The sequence below is a fragment of the Dryas octopetala genome, chromosome 3 (assembly GCF_963921425.1).
Source record: "Dryas octopetala chromosome 3, drDryOcto1.1, whole genome shotgun sequence".
Classification (NCBI taxonomy): domain Eukaryota; kingdom Viridiplantae; phylum Streptophyta; class Magnoliopsida; order Rosales; family Rosaceae; genus Dryas; species Dryas octopetala.
The window spans coordinates 21,104,293-21,126,325 of record NC_141368.1 but is presented as its reverse complement, the minus strand read 5'-3'; the positions used below and the strand labels follow the sequence as shown (position 1 = coordinate 21,126,325).

At 37.6% G+C, this 22,033-nt stretch overlaps 1 long non-coding RNA gene and 1 pseudogene across 2 annotated transcripts; one reads left to right on the top strand and one right to left on the bottom strand.

The window, feature by feature from the left end:
• Positions 1–1,563: 1,563 nt before the first annotated feature.
• LOC147291747 (uncharacterized) lies at positions 1,564–4,123 on the top strand (annotated as a pseudogene). The gene is made up of 8 exons (XR_015121113.1): positions 1,564–1,747; positions 1,851–1,967; positions 2,051–2,285; positions 2,383–2,395; positions 2,473–2,700; positions 2,797–2,997; positions 3,462–3,554; positions 3,728–4,123. The product of XR_015121113.1 is annotated as an uncharacterized LOC147291747 (transcript).
• Positions 4,124–8,171: 4,048 nt separating this feature from the next.
• Positions 8,172–10,325, bottom strand: LOC147291746 (uncharacterized). The gene is made up of 3 exons (XR_015121541.1): positions 10,000–10,325; positions 9,244–9,301; positions 8,172–8,256 (listed from the first exon to the last, which is right to left on the bottom strand). It is a non-coding gene; the product is annotated as an uncharacterized LOC147291746 (long non-coding RNA).
• Between the last annotated feature and the right edge of the window lie 11,708 nt (positions 10,326–22,033).

Genomic DNA, 22,033 nt, shown 5'->3' with positions numbered 1-22,033 from the left:
TACAGTGGTGTGTGATTAGCTAGACAGTTATATGAGGGATATATCAATTTCAAGCATATAGCTACAGTACAGATTTGTGTTTAAAAGTTGAGTGAGTCAGTAAGCATAACAACACAAACAGGGAAGACAAATACACACAAGATGTTCACCCAGAAAAACCACAAAGGGTAAAAACTGGGGGTCTATCCAGCTGACCAGGCAATCCACTAAATGAGAAGTTCAATACAAAAGGGAGCACACAGCACACAAGCTCAATCACTAAGTCCTAGACTAAGTGGCAGCTTTCTTACCCCTTTGTGCAACTTCCATACGCAAGGCAATTGGTCATTCATGAAGAAGGCAGCTCCACTCCAAGCTCATCAACTCATGGCACCAATTTGCACCAAGTCAGTAGATTCATCAATGCATGAACATGATATGCAAATGTAGGATTCACAAACAAAGATCAACCTTCTCAAGCTATCGGCATGAAAAGATTGATATTGAATCCTTCAACTTAAATCTAAAATGAATGTGTTTGAAGAATGTATGAAGACATTTAAGCACTCAAACCCATATAGAATTTTAGATTTAACAAAAACAAGTTCAGAAAATCTCTTTGTGATTTTTCAAGAATTAAAAGACCATTTTCTGAAAATATTAAAGATGAGCACTTAGCCTTGAAAATACCCAGCAGTGAGCACCGAAAATACACGCTCAAAAATGCTCATGAACACCCACTAAAAGATCTGAACAGCATACCCAATATACCCGTACACACCCACGCAACATTCATGTTCGCCCAAGCCACGTGGAAGCCAATCAATGGCTGTCCACAAGAGACGGATGAGGGGCATATTCCCTTTGTCCTAGAGGGGTATCCTAGTATTACTAAGGATAGGAATAAGCAGCTGTAAAAAGGAATTTTGCTTTAAAAATCAGAAATGAGGAAGATGATGAATAGTGCTGATGTGTGAAGGTGTGTGGCGTGAATGGCAAAGATGCAATCAGATCTGATTGCTACAGTAGGGGAACCAAGCCATGTGCAATGCACATGCATGTCTAGTACTAAACAGAACATGGGCTTTCAAAGAATTGGGCTTAAAAAGCAAAACCCGAAATGGACCCACTGTAGCGACTGTGACTTAAATATCAACCACTGTACGTGAAAAACATTGTTCTTTATGATCAGTGAGTGACTAGTCAATTAGACAAAAAACTGTTAATTTCATGAAATGAATGAAGTGCAGTATACCTTGTGTCTTTGTTCATTCTTGACTTCTTCAATGCAGCAGAACTTGTCCTTAATCTAGCCTAGAGCTTGTGAGTGATTAAATACAAATTAATACAATTGTTTTGACAAGGAACCTAGCCAATATAACAAATCCTAGAAACTAACAGCTGCCTTCAATTCTAGTTTTGAAATAAACTCACGACCAAAATAATAAAAACAATGAGTACACACATTCTTTGTAGCTGTAATATCCATGTAATATTATTGTTGTATTATTAATGTTTCTTATCAACTAGAACCTCATGATAACCTAATATTTTTTATTCATTTTTTTGCATTGTTATAAATTTATGGAGACCTGTGGGAAGAAAGCAAAGAGATGTGCTTCAAATGCACCTCTCCCAGCCAGCACCACTAACTCAGTTGGCAACACTCCTCCAGCTCGCAATACTCCTCCAGCCGGTGCCACTATCTCAGCTAGCAACACCCCTCCAGCTCGCACTACTCCTCCAGCCAGCGCCACTAGCTTAACTGGCAACAATTCTGCTGCTGGACGAACTCCTCCAGCTCAGACTACTGCTCCACCTCAACCACCCTTCAATTAGCACCACATCTCTAGTTGGCACCAATGCTCCAGAGTCAGCACCGCTGGCACCAACACCTCCACACAATGCCATTAATGGGTTGGCACCAGACAACACTTTAGCAGACACAGTCACTTCCACAGTCAGACCCACAACTGCTTGCACCTGGGGTTTCAGGTACATAAAGTTACTCCTATATTTACTTTAGTCTATATTAGTATTAAGATGATTGTAATGTTTTTTGGTTGTGTAGAAACTACTGCCATTAAAAGGAAGCGTGGTGCAACGTATGGAAAAGGACTCCATGACATTATGGAGGCTAATGAGGGGAGGCGAATTTCAATGTCATTTCACCCTGTTTTCAAGATCCCTACTAACAATGACATGGTACCTAAGTTCACCAGCGAGATATGTTGTACTATTCGGAGAGAGATATATGTATGTGTTCAAGGGTGGTCTAAAATTACTGAGGAGCAGAAAAGGCTAATGTGAAAGGCATTGCTGGTAATATTTTGGTAGTTGATTCATCTTTATGTTTATGTATTTATTTTTCCAATCTCATAATTTTTTTTCATTTATTCTGAGTGTGTGCAAGGAGGCATTAACTTTTTCACCTAAGTAATGCTTCGAATATTCATAACTTTTATCCTAATATTTTTATGCATTTCATCTTAGGTGAAGTTTGATGTAGACTTGACCCTCCAATATCTAGTTGAATATATTGATAAGAATATGGAGTCAGGATACACACGCTTCAAGAATAGATTGTTTAAGTATTACCAGAACTGTGAGACACCTGAGCATGGACGAGATACACCTCCTAAGAAAGGTTTATGGTTTGATAGACTACTAGATCAATGGCATTGGCTATGTGACAATGTGTATACAGATCCAGAATTCTTGGTATATTTTAATCCATCCTTTTTTGATGCATATATATTTGTAATATTTATTCCACGAATGAACAAAAAACTATAATTAATATATCTTCTATTGTAGAAAATTTCTAAAACCTATTCCAACAACCGTAATAAACGACCGAGCAACCATCGTGGAGGTGCAAAACCATTTGTCCAGCATGTTCTGCAGAAGGCTAAGGTAAATTTAATTATTTCACTCTTGTGGAAATTACTGAACTATAAAATCCAAGTTATTTATGTTCTATCTCCTCCTTGTCTCATTATTTTTTCATTGAAAAATAAAACAACTAAACCATAGATTTCTTACTTGTGTCTAAACTAAGAGAAGTGTGGAAACAATGAAGGAAATTAGATATGTGTGTAATAGAGAAGAGCAGCTAGCCTACAGCTCTGCAGATCATGAAAAGCAAATTCTTTTTGGTATACCGTATATTTACCTCTATATTAAGTTCTGAGGGATCTTTTTCCTCTTTTAATTAATCTTTGTTTTTTGTTTTCTTTTCCGTCAATTAAAGAAATTTAAGTGTGAACTTTGAGATCCATTGAGGATCCCACAGACTTGTGCGAAATCATGTGGTTGGTTGGTTTAATGGTTTTAAACTTTTAGTTTTTTACTTTTCTCTGTTCTCTCTTGACTTTTTTGGCTTTCTTGTCTTTCTTTTTATATATGTTGTCTGCCTGTATAATATATATGTATTTTTGCCACTAATCAAGTTGTTTTTTCCTTTTGTATTTTTAATATAGGAGGGCAATGTCCCATCTTTTATTGATAATTGGAAGGATATGTACGTTACCAAGAATCAACAATGGACTACTGATGAAGCTAGAGAGAAACATGTAAGTCATTGAATGAAAATATGCCAGGGAAATTTCCATATAAATTATGCAATTGGGTTGAAGAGTGGATGATATACCAACACTGCTATTTCATATAAATATTCTTCATAACACTATTGCATTCTACTGTTTACTTTTAGTTCAACCTCTTCAGTATAATTTTTAAACTGTAGGAAAAAATGGAGAAAAAGAGGGATGCAGTCAAGTTGAGTATGGCTCAGGAAGCACCTGAGGGTACTCAAGCGGATTCCATACAAGTGCCTTTGGAAGTTTAGTATGGGATCTGCGCTGAGGAACTCGGGGTGAAAGGTAGAACCGTATGTGGTCTTGGTGCTTTTCCTTGTCTGGACAAATCTTCCTCCTCCTACTCCACTGCTGCATCTGGGCCTTCATTTGATGGTTGGATGGAGATGCAAAACATGATGAAACAACTTGTTGACGGCTTGAAGACTTTGCAAAATGAGAATGTTGAACTAAGATCTGAGTTGCAAGCTTTTAAAGGATCTTAAATGTGCAATAGTAGCAACGGATCTATCTATGAGTAACTGACTCCCAGTCACACTCCTCAACAATCTAGAGATGGTATAAATGACAGTCAGCTTGCAGACAGTACTAGTGAGAATGAGGATGAAATTTGATTTAGTTAGTTTTTTTTTTTCGAGCTTACATTTGTGTTTAAGTATTTTCTTAGACAAGTATGTGAACAAGTTATCATTTTCTAACATTTAGAAATCACATTACATCTGTTATTAAATTATGAAGCTTTATTAGGATTTTAATTTTTATATGTTGAAATATTTATAGCATTATTTATATTTATGAGAATGAATTAAAATAAATAATTGATCATTAAAAAATTATTCGTTGCCAATTCTAAAAGGAAATCACGTTATGCACCTCAAAAGGAACGATAATCATGTTGCCAATTGAGGGAAAACGCAACGATGACATGGTTACAAAGAAGATTAGCCAAGAACCAATCCATCTTGCCTTTTGAGGGAAAAGGAAACGATGACATGGGTTGGTTGCCAAAAACATTAGGCAAGGACAAAACCATGTTGCCTTTTGAGGAAAAATGCAACGATGACATAGTTGCAAAGAAGATTAGCCAAGGACGAACCCATCTTGCCTTTGAAGGAAAAGGCAACGATGACATAGGCTGGTTGCCAAAAAGATTAGGCAATGACTAAACCTTGTTGCCTTTTGAGGGAAAATGCAACTATGACATGGTTGCGAAACAGATTAGGCAATGACATAGTCCTTGCATATTGTATACTTGAGCAACAATAGAGTCGTTGCTTGATAGCATAGGCAACACCATAGAATTTCACCGCAATGATTAAGCAACAACATAGTGGTTGCCTATAAATTGATGAGGCAACGACGACGTTGTTGCATAATACCATAGGCAACGCGGTGATTGTAGCAAAATATCCCTCGAATTTGGTTTTCTATGCCAGAATCGGTAACGAAATATTCTTTGCTAACTCGTTGCAAAATTAGCAACAACCGCCAAACTGGTTGCCTATAGTCATTGGCAAGGGTCCTAGGGCAACGCCCATGGCAACGGCAAAATTTTGTTGCCGATAGGTTTAGGCAACAAATTGTAAGCTTTAGACAACGACTTTCAATCATTGCCAAACCCCTGTTTTCTTGTAGTGAATATGAAAGGGGTTGTTACACACTCATCTATGCTAGGATCCTCTTCACTCGAGTAATGGGATGTTGGTGGCGTTGGAACTTCTACACTTGGAGACCTCTCTCTCCAACTGCTCCTTACTCTCTCAGAACTTGTAAGATCCACCAAGCTAACCATCTTAAATCATAGGGTTTGCTGCACTTAGTAAACTGTGCAGGGGTGAGCATCACCAAAAACAGCTGATCATTTACTCAACTAGTCCAAATCATTTCCAAACTTTTCAAAGTAGTTTTAGTTATGAAAGTAAGGCTTTAATAAACATTTTTTTCAAACTTGCCAGAATCAGAAGCATAGCAATTATAAGGCACTCAACAATTTTAACAAGTTTCAAACAAAGTAAACTATGTGGAACTTATAATAAGATTTCACATTAACTTCGTTTGAGGTTCTTAGTACAAGACATTGATATAATTCAAACAAGGAGATCATTTCTTGGTCTCGGGTTGTAATAACAGTTTGCATATTTCAACAAGTCTCACAATCAACTAATAATTAATTCATGAAATGTAATTGCATGTTTAAAGGTAAAGTACAATGCAATGCGTACCTTTTCTCCATTTCAAAACAAACTTGTCAAGATTCAAATACAGTGGACTTGTCCCTAATTTGTAATTTTCATTACCCCTATCCTCATTTCCTACTAATAATTAAGTAGGTAACACTCAAAACACATTAGAGTATACATTCTTGATTAAAAATCTATGAATGCTAATTTAATGCAATGGCAGATCCCTAAGTAAGGAAATCTGCCCAAAATCAACCAATTTAATATAATGCATATGTATTTAACCATAAAAAATTTCATATATGCAAATCCAAGTTCACTTCACAATTCAAATATACATGTTGTAACAAATAGGTTTAATGCAATATAAGCAATGAATTGAATCCTCAAACTGAACTCTATCCTTAATCTGAAACCAAAAGGATTACCCAGTTTCCAACTTATGCAATTTAACTATTGGTTTTAAGCCTTACTAGTTTCACAAACCTAAAATCATGCATAATACTTAATCAGAAATGTTAAGGCTGTAATTCAAGTCAACCTATTATGTAAACATGGAAGTTCCAATTATGCAGGCCTTATTATTCTTACTAGATGTTTTGGTACATTCCTAAGTCAAAACTTAACTCAGTATAAGTTCTCATTTTTGTTTAGGGCAAGTTGAAGTCATGAACCTGCTTACATATGTTGATTTAGTTTAAAATACAAAGCTTGTTGTTCAACAAAGCAAACTGCATAAACCTGATCAATCTAATTTGATTACTAATTTCATATTACTTTCCTAACATGGTGAAACAAGTTGAAGTCATCAACATGTCATATCATGTTGGTTCTCTCAAAGTGAACAGCTCAAAACAAAATAAATAGAGATTATGAAATTAAGGAAGATTAAATTGATAGCATGTCAACTTAGGGATCGATTAACTCCAAACTCATTTTAAGCATTTTAAACACAATTGTAAGACCCCGTATTTTCCAGATAATTATTTTAAATATTTTGCGAATTTATTTTAAGGATTTTCAGAATTTATTTGGAAACACAATTGTGAGACCCCGTAGACACGAAGCACGCATCGGAGTTACGGTTTGAAAGATACGGACATGTGAAGTGAGTGGCAAACTTGTAATTTTTACAAAGGTGAGTTTTAAAACTCAAAAATCAGATTTCATTTTGGGTTCTCTCTCCTCTCTTCTCTCTCTCTCTCTCTCTCTCTCTCTCTCTCTCTCTCTCTCTCTCTCTCTCTCTCTCTCTCTCCCCGGTCCTCTCCTCTCCGCCACTCCTCTCTCTCGGCACTTCACCGTCCCACCACCCAACGACCAGCGACGGGCACCGGCAACCTCCTCTCGTCGTCGCCGATCCCTAGTAGCCCTCCCCTTCACCGGCCGACCACTGTAGACCGAGAATCAACGCAAAACAGGGCCGATCCTCCCCGCCGGTGATCTGCATTTTCCGGCCACGACGCGACTCCGAGCCACTTGGGTTCTCTTCCCCAGGTCATGACGAGCCTCCCTGTGGTTACCCTATGCTCCGACGACCTCTCACGGCGACAGATTGAAGGATTTATGTTTAATGACTTTTCCGGCGAGTTCGAGCGATTCCGGTGACATTTGACTTCGACCTAGGTATCGATTTGGCTCATCTCTTCATGCTCTTTAGTTCTGTATTGGAGGATTGAGCCAATTATGAATCCATTTCAAAATCATCATTTTGCAACCACGGGTACTGTAGCTCCACCTTGTGTGGCGGAGATTTGGGTGGTCTTCTTCATCGGTATGCCTCTTCGGAACCTTCAGAAACCATTATTTAAGTTTCGTTGTTGTTTTTGAACCGTTTGGGGTGCTGTTCTAGGTCGGGTAGCCACCGTGTAGGGTGGCGGCCGACCGTTTCGGTCGTTTAACGACCCATTTGTATTTCTGGTTTTGTGAAATTGTTGGTTGTCTGGTCTTAACAAGTACACGGGCTCGGGGAATCCTATTCCCGATGCCGTCATGCTACCGGATTTGACATCCGAGCGTATTGTCGTCCAAGGCATTACGGTCATTTCACGTGGTTGCACTGTGAGTGAAATTATATAGTCTTTTTCGTTGCTTTGTGTGCTTGTGTGCATTTGTTTGCTAGGAATTGGTTTGGCTAGGACTTGGTGACAGGACCACCCCTGGATTCCACCCTGAAACCCGACGGGGTCCTACGGGAATCCAAAATCAAGGAAAATCCTACCGAAAATTCGGCAGAACCTCCCCTGAAAATAGACTAACCCAAAAATTTCAAAACCTGTAAAAACACTTCTAAATCATCAACCACCTCTACCACAACCAAAAAGGGTCTCAGACCCAACAATTTCAAAGAAAACCAACTTAAAGTTTAAGAGTGGTTATCAGAGCCACTATTCTATTACAAGAAATTTCTACAAAAATTAAATAGCGCCTACAGGGTCAGAATAAGAAGATGGACGTAAATGCCTCGACGTTATTGCCTCGACCTCCACCAAAGCTACTACCTGAGGGGACAATTTAAGACAAAGCAAAATAACTTGTGAGATAACTTAGTGAGTGGACAGTTTAATGAAAATGAAACCAAAGGTTTAAATATTTTTTCAGAAAACCCTTTATAACTACATTTAACTCTAAGACCTCACGTCACTCTTTGAAATCCCCCAGTTTTAAAATCACAAAGTCTATTTAAACTTAAGAAATCTAATAAAACAATATATATTTTCTCAAGATAACAATTTTCTAAAATAAAAGAACCATAAAAAGCATCGTAGCAGTAACCTTGACAACATTTAAAAGAATTTCTCACTTAAAATCATATTTAACTCTTGAAAATAACAATTTCATTTCCACCATGCTTATACCCTGAATAACCTGGCCATATACTTGTGCGGAATTCCTGCATCGCACTGACAGGCAATATCCTGGTCATACACACGTGTGGAGTGAAATCCAACACGTGCAGGCAATTCTGTCATACGTGCACGTAGAGCAGCCCCCAAAGGGCGAAGCATCCCGACACACGGCCCAAAGCCTATATGTGTGCCGTGATGGGTCCCAAAGACCTATCTAAATCTGATAACCTGGAGGGTACTGCAAAGGTGGTTTGAAAACCATCGTTCATAACCAAACATAAATCATTTTCCCGTCGAGAGAAATATCATTGAAAACCCTTTTACGAATTTAAATCCATAAGCCAACATATAAAATTCGAATCAAATTCAATATACAGAGATCAAAATAATACTTTTCGACAAAACCGAAATATTAAATGAACCTTGTATATAAAATGAGAAACCAAATTCCTTTCCCAAAGCCCAACAACTCGCTAAAACTAACATGTAACTATATGGTTTAAAAACTTATTTATGAACACATTTGAAATTCGAAATTCATCGTCATTGATCAAATCCCAAATCAATTCAAGATATTATGCATAATAGAATTAATTTATAAGATGTGCAAACCAATTCGAAAAACAAAAGTCCACTCACAGTGAGAAAATCTAACTTCAATCCTCCGCCAGATCGTCGCGAACTTCTGTCGTCTCACCTATAACATAAACGATAAAATATGAAATTAGTCTCAACTCCAATACATTAAATTTTGTGTGTGTGTGTTAATCCTAACGTCCTGCTAAACTCACGCTCAACGTAACGGTTATAAATCATTTTTCTCAAAACTATACACTCTCTAACCTATTCCTAAACCGTCTCAAAACTTTCCGGCTCAACCTAAGTTCACCCAAAGATCCAAAACAAATCCCAAACTTAAAAAGACACTTGTCCGAGACTCACTTCGATTCGGAAAGCTCGTCCTAGAGCCATTTCGACATCGGTAAAGTCTCACATTTTTGCCCCAAACAGTTTCAGCTTTCTCTAACAACACTCAAAGCAGTCAAGATCAAATAACCCACTCAAGGATCGTTCTAAAATAAACCTACATTCACGAAATCACATTGGGTTTTCGAAATCACACTGGGTGCCCCATAAAATGGTTGCTCCAAAACCAATTTTTCAGCCAAAAATGCCAAATTTCTCAAACCCACTCGACCTTCCAATCTTAATCCACATTTGAGGTTCCTAAGGATGTAATTTATCCAAAACCAACACCAATAACGACCCTAAATTTGAAACCCAAAGGAAATCCGAAATGGCTCTATAATCCAAAATTTCAAGTTTCAAAATTCAAGGTTTTTAAACTACAAACCAAAGGAAGTGAAAGCCCAAATAGAAGAGGAAGAAACTCACCTAAAAGGGAGGTGATTGGCGCTGGAAATTGGTCAGAATCCGACGAGACAAAGGGGAGCCAAAGTGCTGGGTTTTCTGTGCGCGCGGGCTGGGCTGGCTGGAGGAGGCCCGAGCTGAGCTGGTCGGCGTTGGGGGAGGCTCGCCGAAGGTTGGCGACTGCGAGAGGAGGCCGGCGTTAATGGTGGGTGGCTGCGCACAGAGAAATTGCAGAGAGAGGGAAACACGGGGAGAGAGAATGAGGAGATAGTGGGTGAGCTTGGGGGGAAAGGGGTCGGCGCCGGGGTGTACGCCGGAGATCAAGGCCGGCAGAGTGGTCGGCGATGGTGAGTGGGGGTGGCTGGGGTTAGTGCGTGTAGGGGAGGGGTGCGGGAGTGGAGTGGGAGAGAGTTCCGGGGGGAGAGAGAGAGAGAGAGAGAGAGAGAGAGAGAGAGAAATCAGAAAAATTTTCTGATTTAGGGTATTTAAAAACTCACTTTTATAATTTTACAAAATTGCCCCTCACTTCACATGTCTGTAACTTTCAAATCGTAACTCGAAATGATACGTGCTACGTGTCTATGAACTCGTGGGCTCGAAACCTATTCAACGGACCCAAAGTCAAAATCGAAAGCCCATTTATTTTAAAAGTCAACTTTGGGTCAAGCCCAAACAAAAATAAATAAAAATTTAAATCAAAACCCTTTTTATTTTGGCTGGGGTTGGGTCAAGCCCTATTCAGTGTGGTTGTAGTTGTTTTGCAGATTAAGCAAGCTAAGGAAGCAGTGGGGAGAAGACGGGGCAGTGGACTCAGGAGTTTTATTTAATTGTTTTTACACAATGTTTTCGTTTAAATGTTTTTTGCTAAAATTGTATTTACTTATGTTGTTGTGCATGGCTCAAAAGAAAGAGGAAACAAATTTAAAAGTTTGATCGATGTTCAGTATTTTTATGGGCCCGATTTTGAGGCGTTACAACAATACAATGCCATGCATTCAGTATCAAAAGCACAATTACAAACATAAACACATATACATACAGATATAAATATGATAAAAACCATAGGGTTTAAGTAGACTAGCTCCCCCTACCTCAAGTGTAGTTCCTGCCCTTGCTGCAACTCCAAGAAAGTTGTCTCCCTAGTTTAAAACATAACAAAATCATAATTGACATTCTCTAAACAAAATTAGGGTTTTATAGGTTTTAATGGCTTAATGGACAAGTTTAGTTGCATCAGAGATCCCTAATTCACAAACAATCAACATTTGACCTCAAACAAGTTTCAAATCATATCAAAATACCTTTTGCAAAGCCAAAAGTTGAAAGGAAAATCAAAATAATAAAAGGGTATGCTGCAAGTTGATTTTTAGTTCAAAACCAAGGGGTTTGACTACCCAAAACTTGATCCAAGGGTAATTGGACTCCCTCCTGTTCCTAGAACAATCCCAGGGGTGATTTGTGACTTACTCAAACCAACAATTTAAGCCAAGGTCTCAAAATGAAAAATGGTAGTTTGGCACTTCATTGATATCTTAAAAATGTCAAAAGAGCAGTACCTGCTCCATGAATTTTATAAAATCGTACAAAAATCATTTGAATACGATTTTTCACCGTCAGTTAGAAGACATATGGATACTGATGAACAAAACCTTTCAAAACATTTGGAATTGTGAAAGTGGGGTTTTTAAAGTGCTAAATCTCACACCAGAAACTGAATTTTCTGCGTAAACATTGTTCATATGGTAAAAAATCTCATTTTTGTGTATTCTGAACCAAATCGAGTAAAACTAATGGAAAAATGTTTGAAATCACATTTAAAAGCTACTGTAACAATTTCAAATCAAAATTCATGCATAAAAACCTAAGGCTTCCCTTTTTGAATACATGTAGAAAACGCAGCAACTTGCAAAATTCACTATAAATTCATAACAAATTGGATTTGAGTGATTCTTGATTCTAAAGAAAGGTTAAGATGTCTAGTTTCTCACAATAAACAATTTTGTCAATTTTCAAAAGGATTAATGCATACATTGAAAACATGGAAGTAGGGTCAGAAAATTGAAAAATCAGCCAAGCAAGATTTTTAAAACATGGAAGCCTATAGATTTTCGAAATGCAACTTATCTTAACCATCCTACCACCATTCTAATCCTAAGTACTGATATTGAATAACTTGAGAGATTGGTTTGAAGGTTTCTTACCAGGAATCCTTTCGAAGGCAGTGTAGGCTGCACTCCTCCTTCTTCTTTCTTGAATTCTTGAATTCCTCTTTTTTCCTTTCTCTGTCTCTCGTTAATTGTGTGAATGGTTGTTTGAATGGAGGCTTGTTTAATAAGGAAGGATATGGCTGTTGGAAGGAAATAAAGAGTCACCTCTTCATGTTCAGTTTTTTTGCGTGGAAAAGGGGTTTTGGGGATGGCTTGTCAAGGCTTTTGGTTTCCCAAGAAGGCTCTAAGTGGCTGGCCAATCTCTTAAGGCCTACTTTAATGAGTGGTTAGCCTAATATACTAGGCTTAGCAGCCCATTTAACCAATCCAAGGCTTTGTCTTGTTTTAATCCACTTAAATAAAAATTATGATTAGATTTTCCTCTTTTATTTTCAATTTGCTGAAAATACACTCAATCCTCTCTTAAACTATGAACATCATTACACCTCACCTAGGGTTCATTCTATTCTCCTATTGATTAAGTAACCTAGGGCTTTAGTCTTACTTGTGTAGGCTGGTCAATATTGTGTGAGATCCCGTATTTTTCAAAGATTTATTTTAAATATTTTGCGAATTTATTTTAAGGATTTATATATGGAATTTATTTGGAAAATAAAAAGGTTTTGAATTGATTTTTAAATTTTGTTTTAAATTGGGCTTGACCCAAAAGTTGACTTTTAAAGTTAGTGGCTTTCGTCTTTGACTTTGGGCACGTTGGATAGGTCTCGAGTTCACGAGTTCGTAGACACGAAGCACGCGTCGATCGGAGTTACGGTTTGAAAAATACGGACATGTGAAGTGAGAGCAAACTTGTAATTTTTACGAAAGTAGGTTTTAAAACTCAAAAATCAGATTTCATTTTGGATTTTCTCTCTCCTCTCTCACTCTCTCTCTCTCTCTCTCTCTCTCTCTCTCTCTCTCTCCTCAATCCTCTTCTTTCTGCCACTCCTCTCTCTCGGCACTTCACCGTCCGACCATCCAACGACCAGCGACGGGCACCGGCGACCTCTTCTCGCCGTCGCCGACCCCCAGCAGCCCTCCCATTCGCCTGTCGACCACTGTAGACCGAGAATTAAAGCAGAACAGGGCCGATCCTCCCCGCCGGAAATCTGCATTTTCAGGCCACGACGCGACTCCGGACCACTTGGGTTGTCTTCCCCAGGTCACGACGAGCCTCCCCGTGGTTACCCTATGCTCCGACGACCTCTCACGGCGGCAGATCGAAGGATTTCTGTTTGATGACTTTTCCGGCAACATTTGACTTCGACCCAGCCACGGGTACTGTAGCTCCGCCTTGTGTGGCAGCGATTTGGATGGTCTTCTTCGTCGGTATGCCTCTTCGGAACCTTCAGAAACCATTATTCAAGGTACACGGGCTCGGGGAATCTTATTCCCGATGCCGTCATGCTGCCTGATTTGACATCCGAACGTATTGTCGTCCAAGGGCATTTCGGTCATTTCACGTGGTTGCACTGTGACTGAAATTAGTTAGTTTAATTGTTGCTTGATTTCTTGTGTGCTTTGTTTACTAGGACTTGGTAAACTCTAGGCTTGAATATTGAGGATGAAATTAAGGATGATTATGCATTGAGGTTATTATTTAAGACGGGAATGATTTGAGGTTGAGGTTAATAGTTGGAGATTAGGCAATTGATTTGCATAATGATTATTATTATTTTTGGTGGGATTATGATGTGAATTTGAGGAATTATGATTATTTTGATGCTTGGATAATTGTTGTTGAAATTGTGATGTGATTGAGTAATTATGGATATTTTTGTGGATTATTTTGAGTTGGAAATTGAGAATATTATTGAAGATAATTATTATTACGTTATTTCACTCATACGAGCTCTAGTGAGCTTACCGGGTTGTTTGTTTGAATGACCCGGTGTACCATGGATATGGTGTAGTGTGGTTAATGTTTTGCAGGTTAAGCAGGCTGAGGAGGCAGTGAGGAGAAGACGAGGCAGTGGGACCCATTTTGATTTATGTGTTTGTTTTTATACAGTGATTTTATATAAATGTTTTTGGGCTTACACTCTGATTTGTTAAATATATTTATTTATTATGTTAAGTGCATGACTCATTGTTTGAAAAAGGGTTGAAAGGTAGTGTTTCAGTATTTTTATGGGCCCGAGGTTCGGGGCGTTACATATTGACATTATAAACCTAACTCAAGAATAAAACTACACTTCTGCATAAGTGCAAATGCACATGTGATCCAAGAATACTCATTAAAACACTTAACCAATTTAATTGTTTCCACAAGACAATTTGTGCATGTATAACCATTTAACTAATTATAAATAATTAAAGTAAGTATAAGCATATAGTTCAAATCATAATAAGTGTATAAAAGAAAAGAATTTTCCATTAATTTAAACATGTGAATTAAATCCATGTTTGTGGTTCCAAAAATGTAAACATTAGTTCTAAACTAAATTTAATTTGGTAATGTTTAACCATAAAAATTCAAAAAAAAAAAAAAAAAGGATAGAGCCCCACGTCAGATAGGTGGCTGGTGCCAAATTGGATAAAAGAAAAACTGTTCATCAACTTCACATTTTGAAATGCATAAAGTTGATAAATATGAGACTTCTATGATAAAAGATAATTGAAAGATAATTATCAACTTTAAACTGAAGATTATCAATCCCTGATAAGATCAGTTTGATTTCAAATGAGTTATCTCATCACATCCTCATCTCTTAGCGTCCCATATTGCCTATAAAATGAGGTGAGCAACTTCAGAAAAGGAATCCAGAAAAAAGAGAGAGGCTGAGAAAAGGGAGGTGTAGAAAGCAAAAGTGCAATCGCCAGAACAAACATTGCAGGTAGTTGTCCTTCTATGCCATTCATTTCATCTCTGTTTTGGGATTCAACCAAAATTCTCCTCTAATGGCGTGTTGAATCAAGCCTTTGGATTCGTTTAAAATCCTCTCAAGACGGCCTTTGGATTCGTTTAGAATCCTTTCAAGATGGATTTCTCATATGCCTCTCCCCCATCATTCAGCCACAGGCTCTGAATGGAGTCACCCAAAAGAAATGGTCTAAAGCGATGCTCGTGAGCATCCAAAAGAAATGATCTAAAGCAATGCTCGTGAGCATTGCATTTCCTAAATTGGTTGTTCGTGAACAACATTAATTTGGATTTTATATGAATCCTCTCAAGTTGATGCTTACGGGCATCAACCTGGATTCATTATAAGTCCATTCAAATTTGTTGTTCTCGGGCATCAATCAAAAAAGGAAAATAAGTGGCAAAAAGCCAAGAAAATAAAGTAGACAAAAGGGGTTGCCTTCTTGCTCCTTGCATGTATGGGTCTGCAAACCAGGAGGGTTTTTTAAAAACCCACACTTGCAAGTCAGAACATAAGTAGGCACGAAGTCTAGTTTCTGTACAATCAAGCAAGGAGAAGCAAAAAAGAAAAAAAAAGGGAAAGGAAGAAAAAGATAAGATTTGTTAACATAGATTCTCAAAGTGGTGGCAAAGACCAAAAAAAAAAAAAAAAAAGGCATCAGTTGCCTAATAGTCTAACGGAGAGGGAAAGATTAATCTTTGCCAAATGAAAGAAAGCATGCTCTTTTAATTCAACCTATCAGAAAGAAGGCCTGCATGAAAATGCTCATTTCAATTGGGGATGTTTAAAGGCCAGTACTGCTAGCAATACTTAAGTCTAATGGGTTCATTTGTTTAAGCTTACAAACACAGCTAGCAAAAGAAAGCTAGTACGATGTGGGCCACAAATGACACTTCCTTCAAATTGAAAGCTGGAAGACTTATGCTGAATGAGCTAGTAGGAAATTAAACAAAGTAGCTCAATTTTGACTTGGTGATGGGCGACATTCAAAGAAGTCCAAGGGCCTCTCAAACAATCAAATTCAGAAAGCTTGTTTAAGTACCAATTAGCAAGTAATTGGTACAAGGTCCAACTACCTCTCTCAAATCTATTGACCTTTAATAAATAAAAAGTGTATCAATTAATTAGTAACTGATATAAAATAATTAGCGGGCATATATCAGATCCAAGCAAGGAATAAAATTTCGGATTTCGAGGAAATTTCGATGGAAATTTCGATGGAAATTTCGACGGAAATTTCGAAGATTTTTAAATTTCGACAAAAATTCGACGGAAACGACGGAAATTATTATCAAAATACGGAAATTTTGAATGAAACTTCACCATATGTTTATTTAACATATGATCTACTACATTGATAAAAAATATTAAAAAAAACCAAATTATATGGTAGGTTTCATGTGATATGTGATGAATATAATGCGCGCTGGAGGCAAATACTGTTAAAAAAATGCTTCACTAATTAATAATTACTTCAATAACACCTCAATTTTATTTTTACAATAATATTGCCACATGAATTACAAAAGTAATCAATACCACATAGAGTTTCTAGGAGGTTCAAAATTTCCGCTGTCTTCAGTATCATCATGTCCAGAGTAGGTGTAATGTGAAGAATAATCATCCTAAGATACTTCTCCAGCATAATTTTGCATGTAATTGCCAACATGCCAACCATATGGATCAGGAACCTGTTGTGGTTGAATTTGCCCATAAGCATACTCATTTGAAGAGTTTGCCTCTTGTTGTGCCAATGAGTTACTATCAGACTCAACCAAGTAAGGCAGATGTGGTGGGTAGAATATTGGAGGGTTTTGCCCATAATTGTAATTGTCACTTCCTACCCCCATAGAGCCAAAAGTTTTGCCCATAATATTGAGAAAAGATATTTATTTATTTTTTGGCCAATATTGAGAAAAGTTATTAAATAATATACTTAACGGATTCGGTTAATCACCCAGCTACCCGGAAAGATCGTCGTCCTCTTACCCGAACCTTGACAATCCAATCCCCTTCCATGCAACTGCCACGTGTCCAAACTGTAACCAATGCACACAAATATCCCTCCAAATTCTCTCTCCGAAACCTTACATTTTTACCCTATAATATGCTTTTCATTTTAGTTTTTAACATGTTGATGAACCAATAAATTTTTAGAATAAACAATAATGATACCCATGAAATTGTGGCCATGTGCAAAACATAATAAATTGACGTTATATGGCACTTTTGGACACTTTATAGACTTGCATGCACTTGCTCAGCTCTCCCTCCCAATGGGCCTAATCCAAATGATCCAATGCGCTTTGGTCTTGTACTCTTGTCTATCAAAAACTAACATTATTTGTTATGTGACCTTTGTCCACCTCCTGACCACAACATAAATATCTGGTGAATAGTGAGTCAGTGACCATTAGTGTGAGAGAGAACCAGTCCAAAAAAAGCTTTGATAGCTGGACCTCTGACTGAAATTACCAAAAAAGCCTTTGAACACCCCATGAGCAGTTTTAGGTACCTCTGATAGAGACACTTGCTTTAAAGTCATTAATTGCCCACCACAAAGAGGGGCAATACAGTCATTCCCAAAGATAAAAAACGACTCCCCCAACAATATTGTGTGTGTGTCCCTTTCTTTTGCGTGGAAGGACTGATCAGTCATTTTCACTTGCAGAATGCAAAGCAAAACAGCTTGCCTGCTTCTCCCTTTCAGTGTCTGCTTCGGTCCATTACCCAACCTTAAAATTTCTCTCTCTCTCTCTCTGAACACTGAGCAGCACTCCATTTCAATTCATGCTCCCAACACCACCATGAACGCCAGAGCTCTTCTTTACTCCTTCTCTCCCAAGCCAAACGTCCCGCCCGATATTTCGACCCCCAAGAGAGGTTTCGGTTTCGGCTGCGATTTCAGACCACAGAGCCCGTTTCAGTTTCGCGTGCGGATTCAAAATCGGGAACACTGCTGCGTCGTTCGATGGAGGTGTGCGCCGATGCAGGTGAGATTGTGAGGCTGGGTATTTGAGGGAGTGACCGAGTGAGGGAAATTTGGTGCGCTGGGGTTTGCAGTTTGCTGGGTTACTGGGTATTTGAGGGAAATTTCGTCGAAATTTCCCTAAATTTCGCTCGAAATTTCGGCGAAATTTCGAATATTTAGCCGAAATTTACCGAAATTCGGTCGAATTGGTGTTAAAATTTCGGACCCCCGAAAAAACGAAATTTTCGGCGAAAACTTCGAAATTTAAACCCTTGGATCCAAGTCTCCCAAATTTATTTTAGCCCATTATAAAAAATATGTCATTTAACAAATAAATGATACAAAAATATTAATAGGCATATTTTCCTCCAATCCCAAATTCAAACTCTCAAATTGGTACAAAACCAATTCTCTCAATTGGTACAAAACCGAAACCAAATTCAAACCCCAAATTCAAACTCTCAAATTGGTACAAAACCAAATTCTCAATTGGTACAAAACCAAATCTCTCAAATCTAAATCTCAAAATGACATAAAGCCAATCAAGTCAAATTCCTTACCGAACTACGTCCGGTTTGATCCGATCATGGGTACGTAGGCAATGTGAGCGAAATTCACACTCAACCGCTTTCACAAAATTCTCTAAATTCCCTGAGGAATTATTTCATACAAGTTTCTTTGAATTAATTTCGTACCAAATCAAATCCGTCTAAATTCTCCAGAAATTAGTTCTATACACAAAAGTCCCTGAATTAATTTATCAAATCAAATCCAAAGGCTCTAAACCCTACCCAAATTACACAAATCTTTTAAGTGGGTCATCCACCCATTTAAATCCTAAAACCTTGGAACTACGTGTGGTTTGATCCTGTAATGGGTACGTAGGCAACCTAAAATACAAGTGCAACCGCAATCACATATAAATTTCATTTCAATGGGTCGTTTACCTATTGGAAATCTAAACACTCACAAAGTGATCCGTTGATTTCATTGCAATTAGAATCAAAGGGTATTCCTTTGAATCAAGGGACTGTAATTAAGAGATGTACTCCATCTTGAATGGGTCGTACCCAAAATAATAAAACCCTTATTCCATAAATGAGTTTGGGTAAAATTATGTTGGATAATAATATTTAATATTTATTTACAAATTTTGTTCAACAGGTAACACGGTACCACCTAAACCAAAATCAATAAGATTTGAGGTGTTACACAAGGCAATGATGTTTTTAAATCAATCATTCTAGACTTAGAAATCTGGAGAATCACTACACATCAGATTTCTAGGCCTAGATTGGGAAAATCATAATTAATTTACCATAGCTTCAAATCATTAGGTTTTGGTAACAAAATCCTTATCAATATGTCTATTAATCAATCCATCAATTTCAAGTCGTGATTAATAACACATGGGGTTAAAGAACAAGGGTTTTGGCTCAAGGCTTTTAGCACATCAGGTGTAACTTGTAAAATACACCAAAAATTCATACAAGCTCGGATTGGTTTGGTTCTTAGCTCGAAATGACCATTGAGATGTCTAGTTTCAATCCCCAGAATTTCAAGACAAGAAAATTCAACTCAAGAGTTACGAGAACCATATAAGAACCTCATTTATCAACATGAAGTGTGTTAAGCAAACAACTGTCTGTCCATATAAAAAAATGGATCATTCCATTATACACAATGATTAGAAACATTTATAGTATAGCATCCACAAATGGAACCTTGTGAAACCAAACCTAATTTTCCCAATACAAAATCATTGCAACTGCCCCACATTTCAAATTATATAATTAGTGTATATGATTAAGTTAATAAGACATGTCTTTCATTCTTCCTCTATGTTGCCTATGAAATCTGGTTTTTTGAGGGTTTAAGACATGTCTTTCATTCTTCCTCTATGTTGCCTATGAAATCTGGTTTTCTGAGGGTTATATAGTTGATGGTTGTTTATCAATTCAACCCCACCTCTACTACAAAACAACAAGACATGAGAGCTTCATGTTGAGAGAAATCTCACATTGAAGATGTGAGGCTTTGCTAGTGGCTTATAAGGGTTTGGGTTACTCCTCCCATTGGCAATTGGTTTTGGGTTGGATGCTTACATTTTTTTATGGTATCAGAGCTTGGTTATCTGCGTGTAAGGCCCAACGGCCACACGTGCTCCCACCTCACCCAATACAATTTGTTCACGTGTAAGGCTCAAAATCTCGCCATACGTGCGGGGGTGTGTTGAGAGTAATGTGGAGCAATGTCCCACATCGGAAAACTAGAGCTTAGCATATGTGCTTATAAGTCTTGAGCCTCTCCACCCATTGTCAATTGATTTTGAGATAGATGCCTAGATTCCTTCCTGGTATCAAAGCAGGTTATCCACGTGATGCGCCTAATGGCCACACGTGCTCTCACGTCACCCAATATAAATTGTCCACGTGTTAGGCTTAAATGATGCCACACGTGCGGAGGCGTGTTGAAAGAAATCTCACATTGAAGATGTGAGGGTCTTTCTAGTGGCTTATAAGGGTTTGGGCTACTACTCCTATTGTCAATTGGTTTTAGGTTGAATGCTTACATTTCTTCACTTCTTCTCCTCCAAATATGTATCTAGTAAAAAGAATATAATGAATTGTGGGATTCTTTGAAATTTCATCCAATCCACTAGAAATTTACTATATTGTTCAGTGTTTAGATATTCAAGATAATGTTCTTACCACCCTATCAATGATTACTTATTGAATTCTTGGTTAACTTAATATGGGATTAAGAAGCCTAGCTACCCAATTCGATCCAACATGTAATATAGGATTCCAAATGCTTGCTAAAGCCAAGTGCAGATGTCGCATATATAGCAGTATAACTCGGAAGGTCAAGTATCGTATCCACAAAGTACAGTGCTAAGATCGCAGAAATTTAAGATTACCTAAAACAAGATTAAACAAGAAGTTGACAGAAAATTTCAATAATAAAGAAGCACCAAGGCATCGGGGTTCCACCTTCAACTTGCCCATGCAATTTCATTAATTTGATTCTTAGTTTTACTCAACCAAGGTGCAGCTAGGAAGTGCCCTTAATCGGAAGATTTAGCAATAATATTTTAATTCACATATAACACAAAAATAAATTTTCATTAAGGTTATTCAAACACAAAGCTTATTAATTTCATTTAGAATGAATTTCAAGCATAACATGTACCTGTGACAACATACTATTAAGAAACAATTCCATTAAAATTATTATAAGTCTAATAGTCTCCTCCTAATCATAAAAGCATAGATAATTTTACTAACAATAGGAAAAACATGAAAGAATCTATGAACAATATCAAACATGTACCCATCAATCAATTAAAGAGAGAAAAACTAGAACTGAAATTGAATAACCCATAGCAAGAATTTAACATTAAAGCTCAAAATTGAATCAAACTAACAAAATCACATAGTAAATTGAAGGTTTTCCCCCTAGCCTTAGCTAGAGAGATTAGTTCTCCATAACAAAGGAAATAAAACCCTAGAACAATGAAAGAGATTTGAGAGAGAGATAGATTTGACCCCCTCGAGAATTTGCTGAGATCTTATAAATATAAAGGCTCTAGCAATTCGCGCACCAGCATATAATAGGAATTCTTTAATCGACTTGAGTAAGGAATATGATAATTCCTTCTACATTTGGGACTTCACTATCTGCACTTTAGGCTATCCACAATGGTGAGAGTGAGAGTGAGAGTGTGGGATTGGTCTCAAATGCTGAATAGTGAGCTGGAAAATTGAGAGTGAGAGCAATTGAGGGTGAAAGTTGAAACTGTTGCAAGGGTTTGGTTGAGAGTGAGAGCAAAAGACTGGTGGTGCCCACCCACTTGTGTGTGAATTCAGGTGTTTTTTGGAGAGAGAGTTGGGGTCGCGAAATGACCGGATGGTCCTTTTGCTTTAAATTTGGGTGGGTATATTTGTGTTGGAATTAGATATTTGGTTGAGAGTATTAAAGGAAAATTGGAAAAATAATAAAAACAGCTGACAAGG